Source organism: Rattus norvegicus, chromosome 13 (assembly GCF_036323735.1).
Source record: "Rattus norvegicus strain BN/NHsdMcwi chromosome 13, GRCr8, whole genome shotgun sequence".
Taxonomy (NCBI): domain Eukaryota; kingdom Metazoa; phylum Chordata; class Mammalia; order Rodentia; family Muridae; genus Rattus; species Rattus norvegicus.
Window position 1 is genome coordinate 72367495 of NC_086031.1, and position 19751 is coordinate 72387245.

Consider the following 19751-nt stretch of genomic DNA (forward strand, 5'->3'; position numbering starts at 1 on the left):
ATCCTCTACGTTTGAATTTTCTCAGAGCATGATATGTTTCTTACTTTGCTTGAGTTATGTTAATGGCAGCTTCAAAGCACCCATGAAGTTGAATATAAGCAGGATTCCATTCGAACACTTGCAGACTTTAAAGGGGACAGACCCAGTGTTCTCTTCTGTTGACCAGGGACAGAAGCCAAGCTATTAGCTCTAGGTCTATGGAAAGGAGAAACAAAATCACTTCTCATATTGTGTAACCAACCCTAAATCAGGTCAATCTCTCCTTCATTGCTGGCTAATATCCAAGGCACAGGGAAAAGCTGATGTTTTTGTTTAGAATGGATTTTTGCCATGTCTATGAACCAAGTCTCCTTGAAATTTTCATTAGGAGGATCATACAGTTCACCTCTTGTCCTGCCCTTTATCACTTCTGCCGGAATAGTTGAGTGATTTTGAAAATTCTCCCTAGTTTAATTGATTAGTAAGGAGAGTTATTTTTGAAAGTCACCTTCTACAAGGCAAAGCTGAGATTGACACCCAGTTCAGGTCCTGTGACCTTGGTTTATGCAGCACAGGGAGCAATGAGAAATGATTTCCATTGCAGTTTTGACTGTGTGAGGAAGAGGAGGTGATGAGTGTACATTGATACGGGGGCGACACTTTACTAGGCACGCAAAACCCACTATGCCACTGCAGGTTGAGAATTCGCAATCCTGTGACATACATATTCTCTTACTGGGGTTCAAGCAGCTTTCTTATTAGTGCTTGGTGGAGCCAAGATCATCTGCGTAAAATGAATCACAAAGAAAACTAATAATGCATCATGCTAACAACTATCTAGAACTGCTCACAACTCCATGGCCAGCACCAACTTGCTCATACATTTATAGTCATCTTGCCAGTTGGCTGCTGTGCAAGTGTGTCTACCTAATGGGCCTTACTTATGGGTCTGCAGGATGGTTGACTATTATTAGAGATATGAGGGTATGACATATGGTATTTTCTAAAGATGGTTACACACACACACACACACACACACACACACACACACACACACACACACCATGTATTCTTTTTACGACATTGAACTTTTAAAATCTATGTCTCTTTAAAAATATATTGATTTTATTTTTAGAGATTTATGTGTATGTACATGTGCCTGAGTATTTGCATGCATACATACATACCTGCTAATGCTTATGGAGTCCAGAAGAGACTATCAGATCCTTTGGAACTGTACTTATAGGTGACTGTGAACTGCTTGGTACAGGTGGTAGAAACTGAACGTGGTCCTTTGGAAGAGTAGCAAATGCTCATAACTAATGTGCCATCTCTGCAATCCCTCATCTATAGGGTTTTGGTTTTTTTTGTTTTGTTTTGTTTTGTTTTTTTATCTTGAATCTGGGCAAGTCCTTGCAACTACCTTGACCAATAGAGCATTGCAGAAGCAATGCTGGGTTAAGTCCTAGGCTTAACTTTGAGAATGCCCAGCTTTTTCCCCCCTCTGTTTATGATACTGTGGTTGGAACTCACCTATAGTGTGTGGAAACTGATAGCCTCACAGAGAGGGCATAGTTAGAGGTCCAGTCAATATTCCAGTTTAGGTCTCAACTGATGATAAATACAACCACCAGATGCAGGGGCATCTACCGCAATGACCGAGTAAGCCTTCGGATCACCCCACTTCAAGATGCCAAGTTATTCCCAATGGTGTCACTGTACCTTTTGAGATTTCCCAGCCCATGCCAGGCGAAGCAGACATGAGCTGTCTTTACTAGGCCTGTTTAACTTGCAGGTTTGCAGGTATAACATAATAATTGTTGTTTTGAGCCACCAAGTTTGGGGTGATTTGTCACATGGTAATAGATTTGTAGAATTGAGGTTCGTGTGGTTCATATTGTTGGCAGGCTAGAATGAGCTTGCTTGCAAGACAGGTAGAAGGAGGGGAGGTTGAGAAGGAGAGGGAGAGGGAAGAGCAATATGACTGTCTGCACAACACGTACACAATGACCACTCTCGCTGACATGCTAATGCAGATGGAGAAATTTTTACAAGTTCCCTGGCCCAGATAAAGTGCCACAGGCAGTCATTAACTGCTGAAGGAGGGTGAATCAGTTTTCCTTAGATGCTTTGATAGATTTTCCAAACCTTTTCTTTGTTTTGACACGGGGTTACTCGGTATAACCCTGGCTGTCCTAGAACTCTCTCTCTGTAGACCTGGCTCTCCTCTAACTCATAGAGATCCACCTGTCTTTTCTTCCCAAGTGTTGGGTTAAAGGCATGCATTACCACCTGACCCCACTAAATTTTCCAATCTTAAGTATTCAGTGCTAAACACACATACATGCATACAACACTAATTGAATTCATAGTATGTTTGTGCATATAAGACAATAATAATGTACAAGAGGTAATACATAGAGGGAGTGGTGAGTGGGGCACCATGAACCTTAGGTGAACTCATTGGTCTGGGAACACAGGGTATGTCTTCTGGGCTAGGGTGAAATAAGAAAATGGTTTCTTGGGATGTTTCAGACTCACTCCTCAGAAACAAGATTTACTGCCGTTGAGAGCTATTCAGATCACCAAATAGTTATCAAGTACCTGTTGGGATTCTGTCATTATTGATGGGCCAAACACAGAGGCCTGGATCCCTTTCTAGAAATGTTTAGTCTTATAAGGCATAAAACCAGCTCTTGCTACTCAATGTGTTAGATACTATAGGTGTACTGGGGACAGTTTGCAGCACCACAGAGGAACACTGAGAAGAGCATGCAGGTTTAGAAGGTTACATTGTACCTATCTCCTCCGGAGATCTCAACATAAATCCATGTAGTACTCCATTGTGGTGGTTTGAATAGGTATGGTCCCCATACACTCATGTGTTTGAATGCTTTACCCATAGAGCGTTGCACTGTCAGGTGTAGGTGTATTAGGTGTTGGAGTAGGTGTGGCCTTGTTGGAGGAAATGCATTGCTATGGGGTTAGGCTTTGAGGTCTCCTGTCCTCAAGTTACACCCAGTGTGGTATTCAGTCTCCTTCTGCTGCCCGAGGATCAAGGTGTAGAACTCTCCAGCACTGTGTCTGCCTTCACACAGCTATGTTTCCCATCCTGATGATAATGGACTTAACCTCTGAAACTGTGACCCGGTCCCAGTTAAATGTTTCCTTTAGAAGAGGTGATGTGGTCAGGTTGTCTCTTCAGAGCAAGGAAACTCTAAGATGTCCACACATGTCCAACTTGGTGAACCAATGAGTTTTATTGGCGTTACTTATAGTTATATGGATGGTTACTTATAGGAGCAGAAATGTCTGCGTGGGTGACAGCTCAAAAAGCTGGGAACCTGGGGCACACTGCACAGACTGCAGGCAGCTCAACAGGTTTGATAATATACTTCATAACACAGGAGTGATCGACCCCAGGGTTCTTGTCCCTGTCCTGCTGGGGAGGGAGACATGGGTTGTCTGCCAGGGCGAACTACTTTGTATCTGTCCCCAAACTTAAAAGCTATTACGGAGTTCTCCATTTGCAGTGAAGGAAGGTTATTTCCTTTGGCTTGACAGAGTTTTATAATTTAAAAATTCAAATTCAAATTCAAATTCTGCACAACTCTCTGAGGTCTGCGGGAAAGATAGGAATTTCATTTTACAGTTGAAGAAATTGAGGCTTAGTAACTTTGTGACATAATGTGGTAGAGAACATGAGTTCCACACTGCTTCAAGTCCAGTGGGCCTGAGCTAGATGCTCCAAGCAAGCCTGGTATGACCGGGTAGAGAGGTAGCTCAAGCAGGATGTGGTCTTGCAGTGGCGATGCAGGTTTCCCGCCCAGAGGTTAGCATTGCTTTTGTGTTCTGGTTGTTTCAGTGATGGGAGGCTTTGTGTGGACATTGGCTCTGTCTTCTGTGCCCCTTGCCAAGGATGATTGGCTAGGGTGGGATTTCCAGTGTTATTTTAAGAGCACTCCTTTTAAAAGTAGACGATAGTTTTCTGCTCATGTGAATAGGAATTTTTTCCTCCTGTCACATCACATCTCTTTCCAGTTCAGTAGCCGGTAACGTTCAAGTTTCACCACTAATATGGGCCATGCTTCAGGCCTAAAAAATTGATCATGTAAATATGCATTTAGCGGCATTCGACTCACGGCCTGGGTCCACAGGGCTAGGGGTGATTGTTAAGGGAGGGACAGGACAGGAACATCTTACTTTAGCTGTTCCTTGCTTGGTGGGCTTTGCAGGTTGCTGGCCTGGAAGAGTGAACACTCAGATGAAGTATGCTTGGAAGAATATTTGCTTTAAAAGGATGTCGTATGAATATTTGCTGACAATGTCAATGTCCCCAATGCCCCATAATATGGGAATAATGTTATTTTGATGACCAATCCCTTATGGCTACAAGATTATCCCACATTTTCACTTTATGAGTTCCCTCTAGAGGCAATGATAAATAATTACTTAGTGAGTGTCAAAAAGAAAAGAAAAGATGTGAAGGGCTGAGGAGACAACTCTGTTGGCAGAGGGCAAGGCTTCAGTCTCTCAGTCTTTCTTCAACCATGGGCCCATTTTGTGATCTCCTTTCAACTTTTTCCCAGTCCCATCTTCTGAGCAGGAGTACTGTCAGGGAACCTCAGCACTGCCTGCTAGAGAAAGGCTCCTTCAGGTACCCGGAGAAGGATAATGTTCTGAGGCTCAGTAGCCTTGAAATGTTAGCACTTTTAATCTACCAAAAGCTCCAGAGATGATCACATTTTGGGGAAGCCTGTTGGTCTCCGGCCACCTCCCACTGAAGACCTTTCAGGTTGTCCTGGAGCCTGGAACAAGTCAGGTCTGTGGATGATCACAGTACCTGGCCCACGATCAGGCATCTGTGGTCTGTCCCTTTGAAACTGTAAAACACATACTCCCCAAGACAGTGGTTGGTATTTCTCCACTTCAGGCTACACGAACTTGAATTGAATCAGTAGGGGAATGCTCTGTTTGTCCGGAGGTCATGGGGCTTTGAAAAGAGAGCCTGAACTCTGGCAGGAGAAGTCCCTAGGTCCAGATCCCACTGCTGGCTCAGTGACATTGAACAAGCCAGCATGACTGTCCTGAGATATTTATGTGCCTTATGGAGAGGCTTGGTGCGTTCTGTATGTGAAACCTCGCTTTAATGTTTGAATACAGTCAGACATCAAGAACAGCAGCTACTGTACTCATGATTACTTATGTCCACTCAATGGCATTGAACTAAGTAAGGTCAGGGCAACATAGCATGCCTGGCTGTCCTAAGCTCTGCCCTAAATTCCCCTCTGGGGTCTCCGTTGCTCTCCCCTGCCTCTGCCTTGTCCTGCATGCCCCTTCCCTCTGCTGGCTGCACTTGATGCTTTCATGAAGGGCCTGCTGATTCTTGTCACCTTGATAAATAAGATCACTCAGGTCTCCAAATGAATTGCAACCAGCTCAGCTGGCCCATCCAAGCTGCTCCGAGGTGTAGATGCTGCCACTCAGCCCTCTGACTTCTTCCCTCGAGGCTCAATGCAAGAACAATAAGGAGAGTCAGATTGGTGGGCACAGAGACTTACAGATGGCTTTGGTATTGATAGTAATAATGATAAAAGCCTAATGATGAATATCCATTAGAATATCTGCTATGTACGTAGGTACCCTCCCTACATTTTATTTATGCCTCGTGATCCTTTAGGACTCTACTTGCTAATTAAATATTGGCTAAGCATGGCATTAATTCCTCCACCTTTTCTATGCATCACCCATTGTTTCGGGATTCCGTATAAGCCCTCCCCCACCCCCATCTCAGAGATATTTAGTGATTTGGAATCAGCAACCGAGCCACAAAAAGAATGTGTCCGATTATCTGGTAACTACAGCTGTCCACCTTTTAACATTGAGTCACATTTTGTTTGACAAGTAGTCAAAATTTTATAAATAACAACATGCACTTTGTTGTGGGAGGGCTCAGCGAACTGTTCAATGGCTCTCACCTCCGAGTCTCTCTGTGTCCTTCAGCAGCACAGTCAGGCTTAGCATCAGGTGCTGTAGGAAAGGTAGCTAAGAAAGAGGACCCCTTGTGTGAAAACACCAAGGCCTGTCTGGGCCTGGATTCCTCACTAATAGTACAAAGAAAATGTTTCTAACATGGATATGCTTATGTATTCATGAGAGTAATTAAACATCCAGATGTGTGTGTGCGTGTGCGTGTGTGCGTGTGTGTGTGTGTGTTTGTGTGTGTGTTGAATTATACTGTAGATGGATGACCTGCTTGGGGCACATGGCTATTAGTACTAAAACCAGGGTAGCCCCAGGCAAATTAGGATGGTTTATCATTTTAGTGGAGGGATGGGGTTGCACTTCTGTCGTTATTCTGGAAAGCAGTGTTCTTTTTGATTAATGGTTTAGGGATTAGAGTCAGATATGGTTCAAAGCCCTGGTTCATGACATGCTATGAGACACAGGGTAAGTCACACTTTATACTTCAGTTTATCTGTCGATAGAATAGTGACGGTAATTGTGCTGTGTGTAATTATTACAGAGATTAAATGGCACCCCTAATGTAAAGCTCTTGGTGCGCAGAGGGGTCACAATCAGTGATAGCCACTGTATGATTATCTTAGAGAGAGCAGTAGCCTTATCCCTAGGGGCTCTCTGTGTTGAGTCTTAGTGTCCACATGACGTCTTGGTATCAGTCTTTGGTGCAGAGTGTTGCTTCCAAGGTTCCAGGGCCACTTCCTGAGGGCAGTTTGCTGACTAGCTAGAGCTTGGGGGTGGGGCAAGGTTATCCCAGGACCAACATCTACTCTGTAGAGTTACATCATGCACTCTGAGTACCACCAGTGATGAACAGTCATAAAGTTAAAGCACATCCTGGGGTGTCAGCAGGCAGAGAACCTGCATCTCATTGAAACCCTTCCTTGAAGACATGTCACAGAGAAGATGGGAGGGAAGTGTTACTATGATGGCCAGAAAATAAAAGAGCTAGTTCTCCAAAGGCATAGCAGGCAACCATTGTCATCTGATGGCCATGTTGTTTGTAGAGAATGTGTTGATTATACACACACATACATACACTTCCATATACTTCGCGCACACCGCTGCACGCATACTTCCAGCCATCTACCAGAAGACACAAGTGTAGGGCTTGCTTCTCCAATGGCCTGCCTTACTTCTGATCTCCATCAGATGATGCCAACATTACTGACCTCCTTTAAATCTCTCCCAGTGCCTATTTCTGTCTCAGTCCTGTTCCATGCCTGACTTTTCTTCCCTTTGCTTTGAGGAGTGGAGACCCTGCTTTGCAGGATAACAAATAGAACTGTCAAACCCATCAGTGCTGCCGCCTGCAAAGATAAATGGGGCGACACATGGAGCAACCTCTGTGGATCCCAGGGCCTCAGCAGGAGCTGACATTGTGACAGATGGGGGGACAAGTGGCGCTGACACAATCAGGTCGTGTGAATGTCGGGAGGGGGTGAGGGTGGTGTCTTTCCTCTACTGGCTCCCTCTCTCCCTCTGCCATGGACATGCTATGTTTCTGGGATCATAAAAGATAGCAGGCAGGTCTTTGCTCTTCCCAAGGCCTTGAGCATCCTCTGTGACAGAAGCACAGGGCAAGAAAACAGGTTCCCTTTGGGGTATCCTGCGTACTTAGGAGTGACAGCTGAGTTACCTTACAGAGAAAGCTCTTCTCGGGCAAAGGTCCAAGGCCAAGTTTGCCTTTAACCCTTTGCCACATCATTCCCCATCATTCTTCAGCCTTGTCCTACCTGTTCGTATGCTGCATTAGACTTTTCAGGGCTCATAGGATCTCTGCTTTTACCAGATACCCCTCCATGCTCCTGTCAATCAATGCATGCTGTAGATCTTTCTATTATTATATCAAAAAGCACCCCACTGTGTCCCTTTAAAGTGGGACTCCATAGGACATTCTCTTGACAGCTCCCTAACCCTCTTTGCTGAGCAAGGTAGAAATGAGCCCATTCCCTAAGAGAAGCTTCACAGGGCATTGGCTTCCCCAGTGGAGAATGGCCCATAGGATCGGCAGCTCCACTCTGACAGCACCCAAATGCTTGGTTTTATTTAGAGATGTGTTCTGAGTGGTACTTGTTCTCTTTCAGTTTTCCCTTTCATCAAGCCTTTGGACAAAGATGTAGTTTTCGGCCAGCACTTTCCTTTGCTCTCTACCTTCAATGGCTTAACATCGAGAATGGCTGCCTGGGATGCCAGTCAGTTCTATTCACAGAACATGTGGTAGGGACCCAGTTTCCAGGAGGTAACACACTGACGGCTATTAGTTGGAGGAGGTAGAGGGATGACAGCATAGGTAAACATGTGGCTGACTGCATTTGGAAGCTCATAGCTCAGTTGAGAAGAGTGATCGCATATGAGTAACTTTAATACAAGGTCATCCCTGAGAAATGGTCAAGGAGGCACCATGAGAAAAGGAAGAGGGAAGGCATCTCCGACAGTTACTTTTCCGTTGCTGCAATAAAATATCCAGGCAAACAGCAACTTAGAGAATAAAGGGAGAGGGGCCATTATGTCAGAGAAGGCAGGGCAACAGGTAGGGTTAGGAAGCTGGAGAGAGAGATAGATAGATAGATAGATAGATAGATAGATAGATAGATAGATAGATAGAGAGAGAGAGAGAAACACATACACACAGAGAGACAGAGACAGACATACAGAGAGAGAGAGACAGAGACAGAGATAGAGAGAGACAGAGGAAAACAGAGACAGAGAGACAGACATACACAGATAGAGAGACAGATAGATAGACAGAGAGAGAGAGAGAGACAGAGACAGAGACAGAGACAGAGAGAGACACATAGAGAGAAAGAACACTTGGCATTCAGTTAGGACAAAGTTAGACATATTCTTAGGATCTTAAATTTTGGCTTTGGGAAAACACGGTCCTTCACCTCACATTAAATCTCATTACGGGATTCTAGGCACTGTTAGGCACTATCCTTGGTGACAAGTGAGGAAACACCCATCTAACCACACAGCTTTCCATGATTTCTGGGCACTGTAGATACCTTCAATCTTAGGACTCAAGAGACAGAGGCAACTGGACCTCTGTGAGTTGGTGGGCAGCCTGTTCTACCTAGCAAGTTCCAGGTGAGCCAGGACTACATCGTAAGATCTCTGCAGAAACAGAACAAACAAACAAAAACCCAGACAGACAAACCAGTGACCTCCCAAAAAAACCCAAACAACTGAGGGTGATGGGCAACAAGGGAAGAATGGATAGAAGGGAGGAGCCAATGTTGAATGTCTGTGAGGAGCACAAATGAATTATGTACCAGTACTTAACCTCTTTTAGCCTCAGTTTCTCTACTTTGCATAGGAATAATGTATTATGCTTGTCCTAAAGTGAGACTAATGATCCTTTGCTCCTAAGGCTATTGTGAGCCTCATTAGAGAAAATATATGTAAAGTGTTTGCCACATTAAACCATTATCCTCCCGCCTTCCAGCCCATTGTAACAGGCGGCTCTCTAATGGCAGCTGTATAAAAGACCATGTGGCTTGTCTACAGGAATGAAGCTGCTGAGGGATGCTTAAAGTCTAGATGATGGGGGGACTTAACAAGATCAATACCACTTTTGGAAAAGATTATATGCTATACTAGGCAGCAAGTAGACCATTGAAACTGGATGTGGAAAGCATTCGTGAAGTCTATTAGAGATGGTTAAACATATCAACACAGAGGAAAATAGTGAATTATACGCAGGCAGCCCTTAGCACTTCTTCTTTTCTCTCCCTCCCTTCCTCCCCACCTCTTCCCATTTTCTGGATGAGGTAAGTAAAACTGATGTAATATCTCTTTGGAGAAAACTTGATAAAAACTGTGCCAATGTAGGCCGTTTATAGTCTGTGAAATTTCTGGATTGGAATAGGAAGAGACTCCTCGTTTTACAACAGGCCGTGGGTGAATTCTCCTAGATTCCTAAACTTGCAGCCTTTCCACAAATAACCTAAGCCTTTTGGCTAGCTTTTTAAGGTTACTGGTGAGCAGTTCGGTGCACCAAAGCGGTGATTCTGTGATCTCTGGTGACTTGAAATAATTAGATTATTTTGTGTAATGAATAAATGAGAAGTTAAGTCTCTGGCACAGATCAATGTGGTAACATGATTTATTTCTTGTAAAGGTGACTGTTCTGGAGTGTAGACCTCACAAATCATTGCTTTAATTCCCCCCTTTCTCACTTATAATGTATTTTGGGTCAGTCTGTGAGAGAGGCTTCCCAGTAGTGTGAGAGGAACATATGGGCTTTAGAATCAGCCAAATCTTGATTCAGCTTTTGCTAGGTGTGTGACCTTGGCCAAATCACTTGACAGCCCATATTCTGATTGCTTGGTCGCAGTAATAACATTTTTCTTTTATGGGATGTACAGAAATTACTGCAGTGAAGCATAGGACCAAGCTCAGCTCCTAGTTTACACACATGAGTAAACAGAAGGTTACTTCTCTCCGAACCCACCATATTATTTTAAGATGATGAATGTTTGTAGCAAGGATAAGCAGACAGCATATTCGTTAGTTCTGGTGTTACTCATTTGTTAGGTTAAAAAATAAAACTGCCCGATAAAGTCTTTAATGAAAATGTTTACAGGGCCTGCGTTTTGAAATGTCATGAAACCGAGATATTATTATGGAAATCTATATAAGTATTGGTTTTCTGAACACTAATGACCTAATTTTAGGGCAAACCTTTCGCTCTGAATCAACCAATACTGGACTGTAGAAAGTTTACCCAGCATCTTGATTGTAGAATCGACTTCGCATCTTGTTCTGTTGTGGTGTTATATACAGTGGGTGTCCTAAAGCCCTTAGATTCAGTGCAGAGATGAAAAATATCAATATCCTGGTGGAGTTTGCTTGCTGAAGAATGCTGGGTCCAGTTGGTGACAGAAGCAGATCTTCTTGGTTTGGGGTACGAGCACATTTTCCCAGTCCAGACGATCTAGACTAACTCTTCGGGGTGGTGTGGGAGTGCACGCTCGGCTCCTGATGGAACATCACAGCATTGAAATTCCTTTTACGATTTGTTCTGAGCCTCAGATCTGTGAATCATTTACCTGCTGAACTGAGCAAATTGAAAGTGATCACATTTAGGGACGGCTGGTGGAGGCTGTTGCTTCCTCCTCTTTAATAACATCCTGAAAGCTAACGGGTTTCCCTGATGTTCCTCAAATCCATCCTGCCTACCTCTGCACAAATGAGCTCAGGTGGAGGTCGGATTTATTGATGTTTAAATGAGTATATTTGGCTCGCCGTAGCATCTATCTAAATGAGCACTACTTTGGCGCATTGAAACTTAATGTTCACTGTGGGTCCAGGTGAGAGGGAAGGTGGTGGCATTTCAGTGAGGAAGAGGACAGATGAAGTTAATGTTTCCAAAGTCAAAAGTAGTTGTTAATGGAATTAATGGCTTGGTTACATTATAAAGGGTTATTTAATTTATTATTAATTAATTAATTAATTTACTTCCCAAACGATGCCCTTCTTCCAAGTCCCCCCTCACAGAATTCCCCCCCCCAGAGCCCTCCTTACCCTTTGAGAGGGTTCCTCCCTGGTAACCCCAATCCTAGGGCATCAAGTGTCTGCAGGATGAGGTTCATCCTCTCCCACTGAGGCCAGAAAAGGCAGCCCTCAGCTACATAAGTGCTAGGGGCCTCAGACCAGCTCATGTCTGCTCTTTGGTTGGTGGCTCAGTCTCTGGGAGCTCCCACGGTCCAGGTGAGTTGAAGAGAAGGTTATATTACTGTTAGCGTGGTGACTTAGTCAGTGTTCTACTGCAGTGAAGAGACAGCATGACTGCAGCAAGTCTTATAAAGGAAAACATTTAATTGGCTGGCTTACAGGTTCAGAGATTAACTCCATTATTGTCATGGTGGGAAGCATGTTGGCATGCTGGGAGACATGGTGCTGGAGAAGTAGCTAAGAGTTCTACAATTGAATCAGCAGAAAGAGAAAGAGGCACTGGGCCTGACTTGAGCTTATGAAACCTCAAAACCCATCCCCAGTGACACATTTTCTCCAATAAGGTCACACCAACTCCAACAAGGCCATACATCCAGATCCTTTCAAACAATGCCACTCCCTGTGGCCATGTTGGGGCCATTTCATTCAAACTCGCACACATGGGAAACTTCAGGAATGTTCTACTGAGACCAGAAACGTGAAACAATAGGTCAGAAAAAAATGCTTGTACAACCAGAGCCTGGTAAACATAAGCAGAACTCGTTTGGGCTCTGGGGAAGCCAGGCTGAGGATTCCTGAGCTGAAATCATGGGATCATGAAATCACGGAACCTCAAGTGTGCTTGGGTTTGATTGGTCATGTAAGACTTCTTCCTTGGCCTTTGCCACCTCCAAACACGGTCCCACTTCTCTCATACTGTTTTTGTCAAAAGATTTTGAACAGAGTTGTCTAGATCTCCAACCTCCATGTGTCTACCACCTGGTCTCACATAGAGCTGTTCATATAAAAGCTACGATGTGCTCAGTTAACTGGACTTGAGTTTGCAAAGATTACCGATGACATCTTTGTTGACAAATCCAATGGTCAGTGCTTATCTTGTTTGTACTCACAACAGCTTGGGGGTAATGGCAGCTGCTTCCTTTCGCATGAAACAGTCACTTCACAGCTTCGCTACATGTGTCTTTTCATTTCTTCTCTGACCTCGCTGATCCTACCTCTATTGAGACAGAATCTTCCTTGGTTGGCTTTTTTCTCTTCTTAGTGTTTACTTCTACAGAACTGAGTCTTTGTTGTTATTGTGTTTCCCACCTCCAAACTCTCCCTAATCTATTTAAAGTCCACATGCTTGCACATATCTTCTACACCAAGCCACCTGATTTTATATCTTTAACCTTACTCCTCCCTTTCAGTTCTAGATTTATAAATCCAATTTTCTGTTTGACATTGATATTTGTGGCCACTTCAAATTGAGTACAGAAGGTTCTGGTGATGCTCATGTCCCACTGTACTCTATCCCTCAGTATGTACCATCACCACCTTACTGTGACTCGTGACATTTATCATTCTACTATGTATCAGCATACCACTATATGGTGTGTCTCTGTAGCAACTGCCCTATCTTGTACCATTGTATCTACCACTCAGCGGTGTACTATTGTACCTGTTACCCTACTGTGTGTCATAATAGCTATCACCTTATTATGTGTCCTCATAGCCACCACCCTACTGTGCACAACTACATCCTTTACCTGTATGGTATCATTGCTCTACCATGTAGCATATCCACTACCATATGGTGCCATCATACCTACATCCTATTAATGTACCATTATGGTCCTTAGTCATGTCTTTCATTATCTTCCATCCTGACTAGCGCTGCCATCTTCTTCTTGACTTTTTTTTTCTTTTGGTTTGACCTCTCTCTATATTATAGTTTGTTGTGCCCACAGTAACTTCCTTACTCAAAACCTCTCAATTTTTTACACTGCTCGCAGTATGAAGTCCAAGCTGTTTATGTTTTTAACCACAGCTCTCTTTCCATTCCACAATCCAGTCCTGTCATTCTTCTTTCCATCTCTTGAATGTATCACTTTCTAAGTTTCAAAGACTTCATATGTGCTGTCCCCTCAGCCTGGGTTGGTAACTTCACCTCTAAATTAATGTTACCTCTTAATCCAGTAATGTCATATTTACCAGCAAATCCTTCTAATTTAAGCTCTATAATATAGTTTACTATGTCTGTGTCTATGGCTAGGACCAGTACTCTGAGCGTTTTCTGTGAATTAAGAGATTATGTTTGCATATTCATCTGGACACACAGGAACTACATACTTCATCTGAATGCTCTCTCTCCCTTCACATGTGGAAGTCCCACTTTTACAAGGCCTTTGTTTATGTATCACTCTGCAAAGATGCTTTTTTTTGGATCCCCTATATATGCAAGTGTTAATCTCATTCTCATTCCTCCTTATGTGACTTTTATAGCCTTAATTATGTTTTCTTTTCCCTTTGCCAGCTTGTGTTTGGTCTGTGTGGACCCTGTATTGTGTTGCTCTTTTCGCTGCTCTACTCGCTGACCACACAGAACACCCTATCTTCATTATTATTGCTGTTGTTATTGAGTCCGTGAGGGGGTGAATGACTATCTTCCATGGAGCGTAGAATGAATGAAGAAAGCAGAATAATATATGGAGACACTACGTGAATCACAGGGGTGGGGTATGAGTGCATCTGATCCATGTCATTGGGTGATGCACTAATTTTTCTAAAGCAACAGTAATGAGAATGAAAAAAGGCAAGAAAGAACTTCAGGAGAAGATCAGTTACTCATACATATTTAGCTGATCATGACCTACATTCCAACAGAACACATATCTACAATGTACATTCTTAGTAAGAGAAATGTATATATAAACGATTAGAGGTAAAAATCAGGATAAAGGAGTGCGCAGTACAGCGTTCTCGGAAGGAGACTTGGGAGTAAATGAGTGATATACAGCTTCAGAAAGCCAGGTTGGGGCCCTACGTGCTAAGTACAGAGTATAGATGGGAACCAGTGAGGCTGGAAAGCACTAAGAAATTTTGTGCACAAGTAGTTTAGGGATTACCCAGATGAATAAAAACCTTCACATGTAATAGATGTTCAACTTGTAGTTCAAGATCTTTGCTTTTATACCTTCAACTCACACCAAGGGAAGTTGCAAGAATGTCCTTTCCTATGTTACTGAACCATTGGACACTGACCTGCTATGTTAGCAAAGTTAGCATATATTGCCTAGTGGCAAATACAACAAGGAATCTGGATATTCAATTTATAAGATTTAAATAATTGTTCAGGGATTTAAAAATTTGCATATTGGCATACCATGACTTTATGTAACTGTTAGTTAACAACTATTTCCTTATTGTTATAGTAATTTTGCATTTAGTATTTTGTATTTTATAGGCTTTTGTAATTTCTATCAAATCATTCTTGGCCCAAGGAAGGTTAGCTTTTTGGCAATGTGACACAAGCTACCATCAACTGGGAAGAGAATACCTCAATTGAAAAAGTATCTTCATCAGATTGGGCATTTGCTTGAATATTGATTGATGTGGGAGAACACTGTGGTGATGCCACCCCTGGACAAGAGTGTGGATCCTGAAGTGTGGTTCAAATACGAACGATCCCCATAGATTCGTATAACTGAATACTTAGTCACCAGGCAGTTGCACTTTTTGAAAGTATTAGAAGAATTAAAAGGTGTGACCATATCTTACCAAAATCAATCTACAGATTCAATGCAATTCCCATCAAAATTCCAACTCGATTCTTCACAGAGATAGAAAGAGCAATTCTCAAATTCATTTGGAACAACAAAAAACCTAGGATAGCAAAAAACTATTCTCAACAATATCAGAATTTCTGGGGGAATCACCATCCTTGACCTCAAGCTCTACTATAGTAGACAAAAAATCTCATGGTATTGGTACAGAGACAGACAGGTAGATCAATGGAATAGAATCAAAGACCCAGAATTAAACCCACACATCTATGGTCACCTGATCTTTGACAAAGAAGCCAAAACCATTCAGTGGAGAAAAGACAGCATAGTCAACAAATGGTGCTGGCTTAAGTTGTGGTGGGCATGTAGAAGAATGCAAATTGACCCATTTTTATCTCCTTGTACAAAGCTTAAGTCCAAGTGGATCAAGGACCTCTACATAAAACCTGATATACTGAATCTATTAGAAGAGAAAGTGGGAAAGAGCCTTGAATACATTGGCACAGGGGAAAATTTCCTGAACATAACAACAATGACTTATGTTCTAAGATCAAGAATTGACAAATGGGACCTCATAAATTTGCAAAGCTTCTGTAAGGCAAAGGACACTGTCATTAGGACAAAATAGCAACTAACAGATTGAGAAAAGATCTTTACAAATCCTACATCTGATACAGAGCTAAAATCCAATATATACAAAGAACTCAAGAAGTTAGACTCCAGAGAATCAAATAATGCTTTTTAAAAATGGGGTACAGAGCTAAACAAAGAATTCTCAACTGAGGAATATTGAGTGGCCACGAAGCACCTAAAGAAATGTTCAACATCCTTAGTCATAAGAGAAACGCAAACCAAAACAACCCTGAGATTCCACCTCACACCAGTCAGAATGGCTGAGATAAAAAACTCAGGTGACAGCAGATGCTGGCGAGGATGGGAGAAAGAATAACACTTCTCCATTGTTGGTGGGATCGCAGACTGGTAAAACCACTCTGGAAATCAGTCTGGAGGTTCCTCAGAAAATTGGACATAGTACTACCTGAGGACCCAGCTATACCACTCCTGGGCATATACCCAAAAGATGCTCTAACATATAACAAAGACACATGCTCCACTATGTTCATAGCAGCCTTATTTATAATAGCCAGAAGCTGGAAAGAACCCAGATGCCCCTCAACAAAGGAATTGATGCAGAAAATATGGTACATTTGCACAATGGGGTACTATTCAGCTATTAAAAACAATGACTCCATGAAATTCATAGTCAAATGGTTGGAGCTGGAAAATATCATCCCAAGTGAGGTAACCCAGTCACAAAAGAACACACAAGGTATGTACTCACTGCTAAGTGGATATTAGACAAAATGCTCAAAATACCCAGGATACACCTCACAGACCATATAAAGCTCAAGAAGAAGAAGACCAAAATGTGGATGCTTCAGTCCTTCTTAGAAGGAGGAACAAAAGATGTACAGAGGGTCAGGAAATTGAACAGAGGTATATAGCTGTAGGGGATGGGGAAAGTCCCAGATGCCAGGAAAATAAGAGGCTCCCAGGAACCAATGGTGATAACATTAGCTGAAATACCCAGTAAGGGGAGAGAGAACCTGTAGAGATATTATTGAGAGGTTAGGCAAGGCCCTCGGTTGGGGAATGGGGCCACCAATCCATATTAAAAATATTAACTCAGAATTGCTCCTGTCTAAAACAATATAGGGACAAATAGTGGAGCAGAGACTGAAGGAAAGGCCAAACAGAGATTGCCCCACCTAGGGATCCAGCACATCTGCAAACACCAAACTCAGACACAATTGCTGATGCTAAGAAGTGCTTGCTGACAGAAGCTCAATATAGCTATCTTCTGAGATTCTCTGCCAGAGCCTGAGCAATATAGATGCGGATGCTTGCTGCCAACCATCGGATTAAGCATGGGGACCCCAATGAAGGAGTTAAGGGAAAGGCTGAAGGAGCTGACGGGGTTTGCAACCCCATAGGAAGAACAACAATATCAACCAACCAGGCCCCATCAGAGCTCCCAGGGACTAAACCACCAACCAAAGACTATACATGGAGGGACCCGTGGCTCCAGCTGCGTATGTAGCAGAGGAAGGCCTCATCTAGCATCAGTGGGAGGGGAGGCCCTTGGGTCCATAAAGGCTTGATGTCCCAGCATAGAGGAATGCTAGGGAGGTGGGGCAGAAGTGGGTGAATGGGGGATCGTCCTTACAGGAGCAGGGTGGGGAAATGGGATAGGGGTTTTCAGAGGGAAAACTGAGAAGGGGGAATAATATTTGAAATGTAAATAAATAAAATAACCAATAAAAAATTAAGAAGAGGAGTATGGCCATGATTTGCCTTGTCCAACTTTGATGTGGCAGTTTTTTTTAAATCTTATTATATTTTGTTTTGTCATGTTTGCGTGTTATCTTTCAGAAGCCTGATGTTTTTTCTAATGAGACACAGAGAGAAGATGGGGAAAAACTAAAAGAAGCAGAGGGAGGAGAAACTGTAATCAGGATATCTTTTATGAGAAAAGACTATATTTTCAGTGAAAGGTGGAGAAGCATGACATTGTTAGAGACAGTGTGTCAGAGAGCATGGGCTTTGACGTGCCAAGCCCAGAGACTCTCTCTTTCTCTGCCTGCAGATCCGAGTGTAGCTCTCAGTTTCTACTCTACAGTATGACCTCACGCTATCATGTTTTCTGTTATGATCGTGTGCTAATCCTCTGAAACTATAAGCAAGCCCCTCAACTAAATGTTTTCTTTTATAATAGTTGCCATGGTCACAGTGTCTCTTCACAGCAATAAAACAGTGACTGAGACAGAAGTTAGTACCAGATCAGGGGCTTTGCCCTGAGGTCACGACTCCCTTCTCTCCATTAGCCTTAGGTTTTTAAAAAAATTATCTTCTTGAGTACTGGAACGTCTGTCCTCTACATTACACTTCCTGGTGTGCCTTTTCTGCTCAAAGTATACATTTTAAAATTAATTTTGTCTAGCTTTCTCCTTTTTATTATAGATTGATATGAGTGACCACTAACAACCACACGGCACAGTCAATACTGCTCTGTCTTGAAGTCTTCTCTGCCAATGCCATGAATCCAAACTCTTCAAGTTAGCTTCATGCAGTGTTTTTTGAATTAGGGCAGAAAACAGACACATTCTTTGCCAAAATATCACAAGATCAGTTGCAAGGTCACTTACTAATATCCTTCCTCTTAGAAACGTCTTGAGCTGGGCCTCTACATTTCTAATCACTGTCAGCATGCTCTCCTGTACATCTACTGGGATTGCCCATTTCCAGCTCTGCCTGAAGCATCCAATAGTTTTTCTGGTTCAAAACCCCGATGTCTTCCATATTGCTCTAACAAACCGCGTGGTCAGGCCTATCACAGCAACATCCTACTCCCTGGTACCAACTTAATGCATGGCGTGTATAAGAAAGTAAGATGAGCAATCTAAGAGCCATTGAGTCGATAAGCAGCATTCTTCTGTAGTCTCTGCTTTACCACCTGCCTCTGGCTTCCTGCCGTGAGCTCCTATATTGGCTCCCCTCAAGGACAATTATAATCAGGGCATGTAAACCAAACAAACACTTTCCTTGACCAGTTTTCTCCTAGTCATGATTTTATTCGAGCACAGAAACATAACTAAAATAGGACCCCTTAATATGTACACATAAGCAACGTTCCATGGGCTTAGCAATATTGTTGGGTGTCCTAGCCTTGTTTTCAGTAGTGTAGAGGTAGAAGTGCTTATGTGACACAGAACTGTAGGCAAAATTGTTTTGCAACCTACTTTTCATAAGGGTTCAACCCGTCCTCTAGCCCACCACCCAGCAGAGGCAGTGGAGGAGAGAAGTTATTGGGATGTGGGGGAAGTGGACCTGCTCAGCAGTAGTTCTTTGGGGCAAGCTTGATCTTTTTTTCTCAGCAGTTCAGACCCATAGCAAACACCAAATACAACTCAGCAGCTGCAGACCAGTCCGCTAGGCAGGCAGACACCACACACGAACCAGCAGCTACAGTCCAGTCCTCTCAGCAGGCAGATACCAGGCACAAACCAGCAGCTGTAGTTCAATCCTAAAGAAACTGCTAGGATGGTCAATTGGCCTGAGGTGAAGCCGCAGAAACAGCATGCTGCCACAGGAACCCCATGAGCAGTTCTTGGGAGAGCTTCTCTCAATGACAGTGTTACAAGTGGAGCTCAACAATGCTGTGTAAGGTGAACCAATACATGCGTGTCATTAGCGAAGAATAGCAAGGAGGAGCAAACCAAACCAATGCTCACGGCTCATCTCCCACTGCCTGTAGGGTCATGTTTATACTCCATCACATGTCCTTTCATGTGTTTGCTATAGGAAAACATCATTTCACTTGTGTCTGCTTCAGGAAAACACTCTTTCACCTGTCTGCTTTAGCAAGACATCCTTTTCACCTGTGTGCCCCAGCCAAACAGCATTTGACATAACCAACTTTCCAAAGAAACTCTAAGTGTCCACTTCACAGACCTGTTTTGCAGACAT

At 43.1% G+C, this 19751-nt stretch overlaps 1 long non-coding RNA gene across 1 annotated transcript in view; it reads left to right on the forward strand.

Moving 5' to 3' along the window:
• LOC120096293 (uncharacterized) overlaps positions 1–19751 on the forward strand; it is an 82946-nt gene that overhangs the window by 31772 nt on the left and 31423 nt on the right. The gene's annotated exons all lie outside the window — the stretch shown is intronic.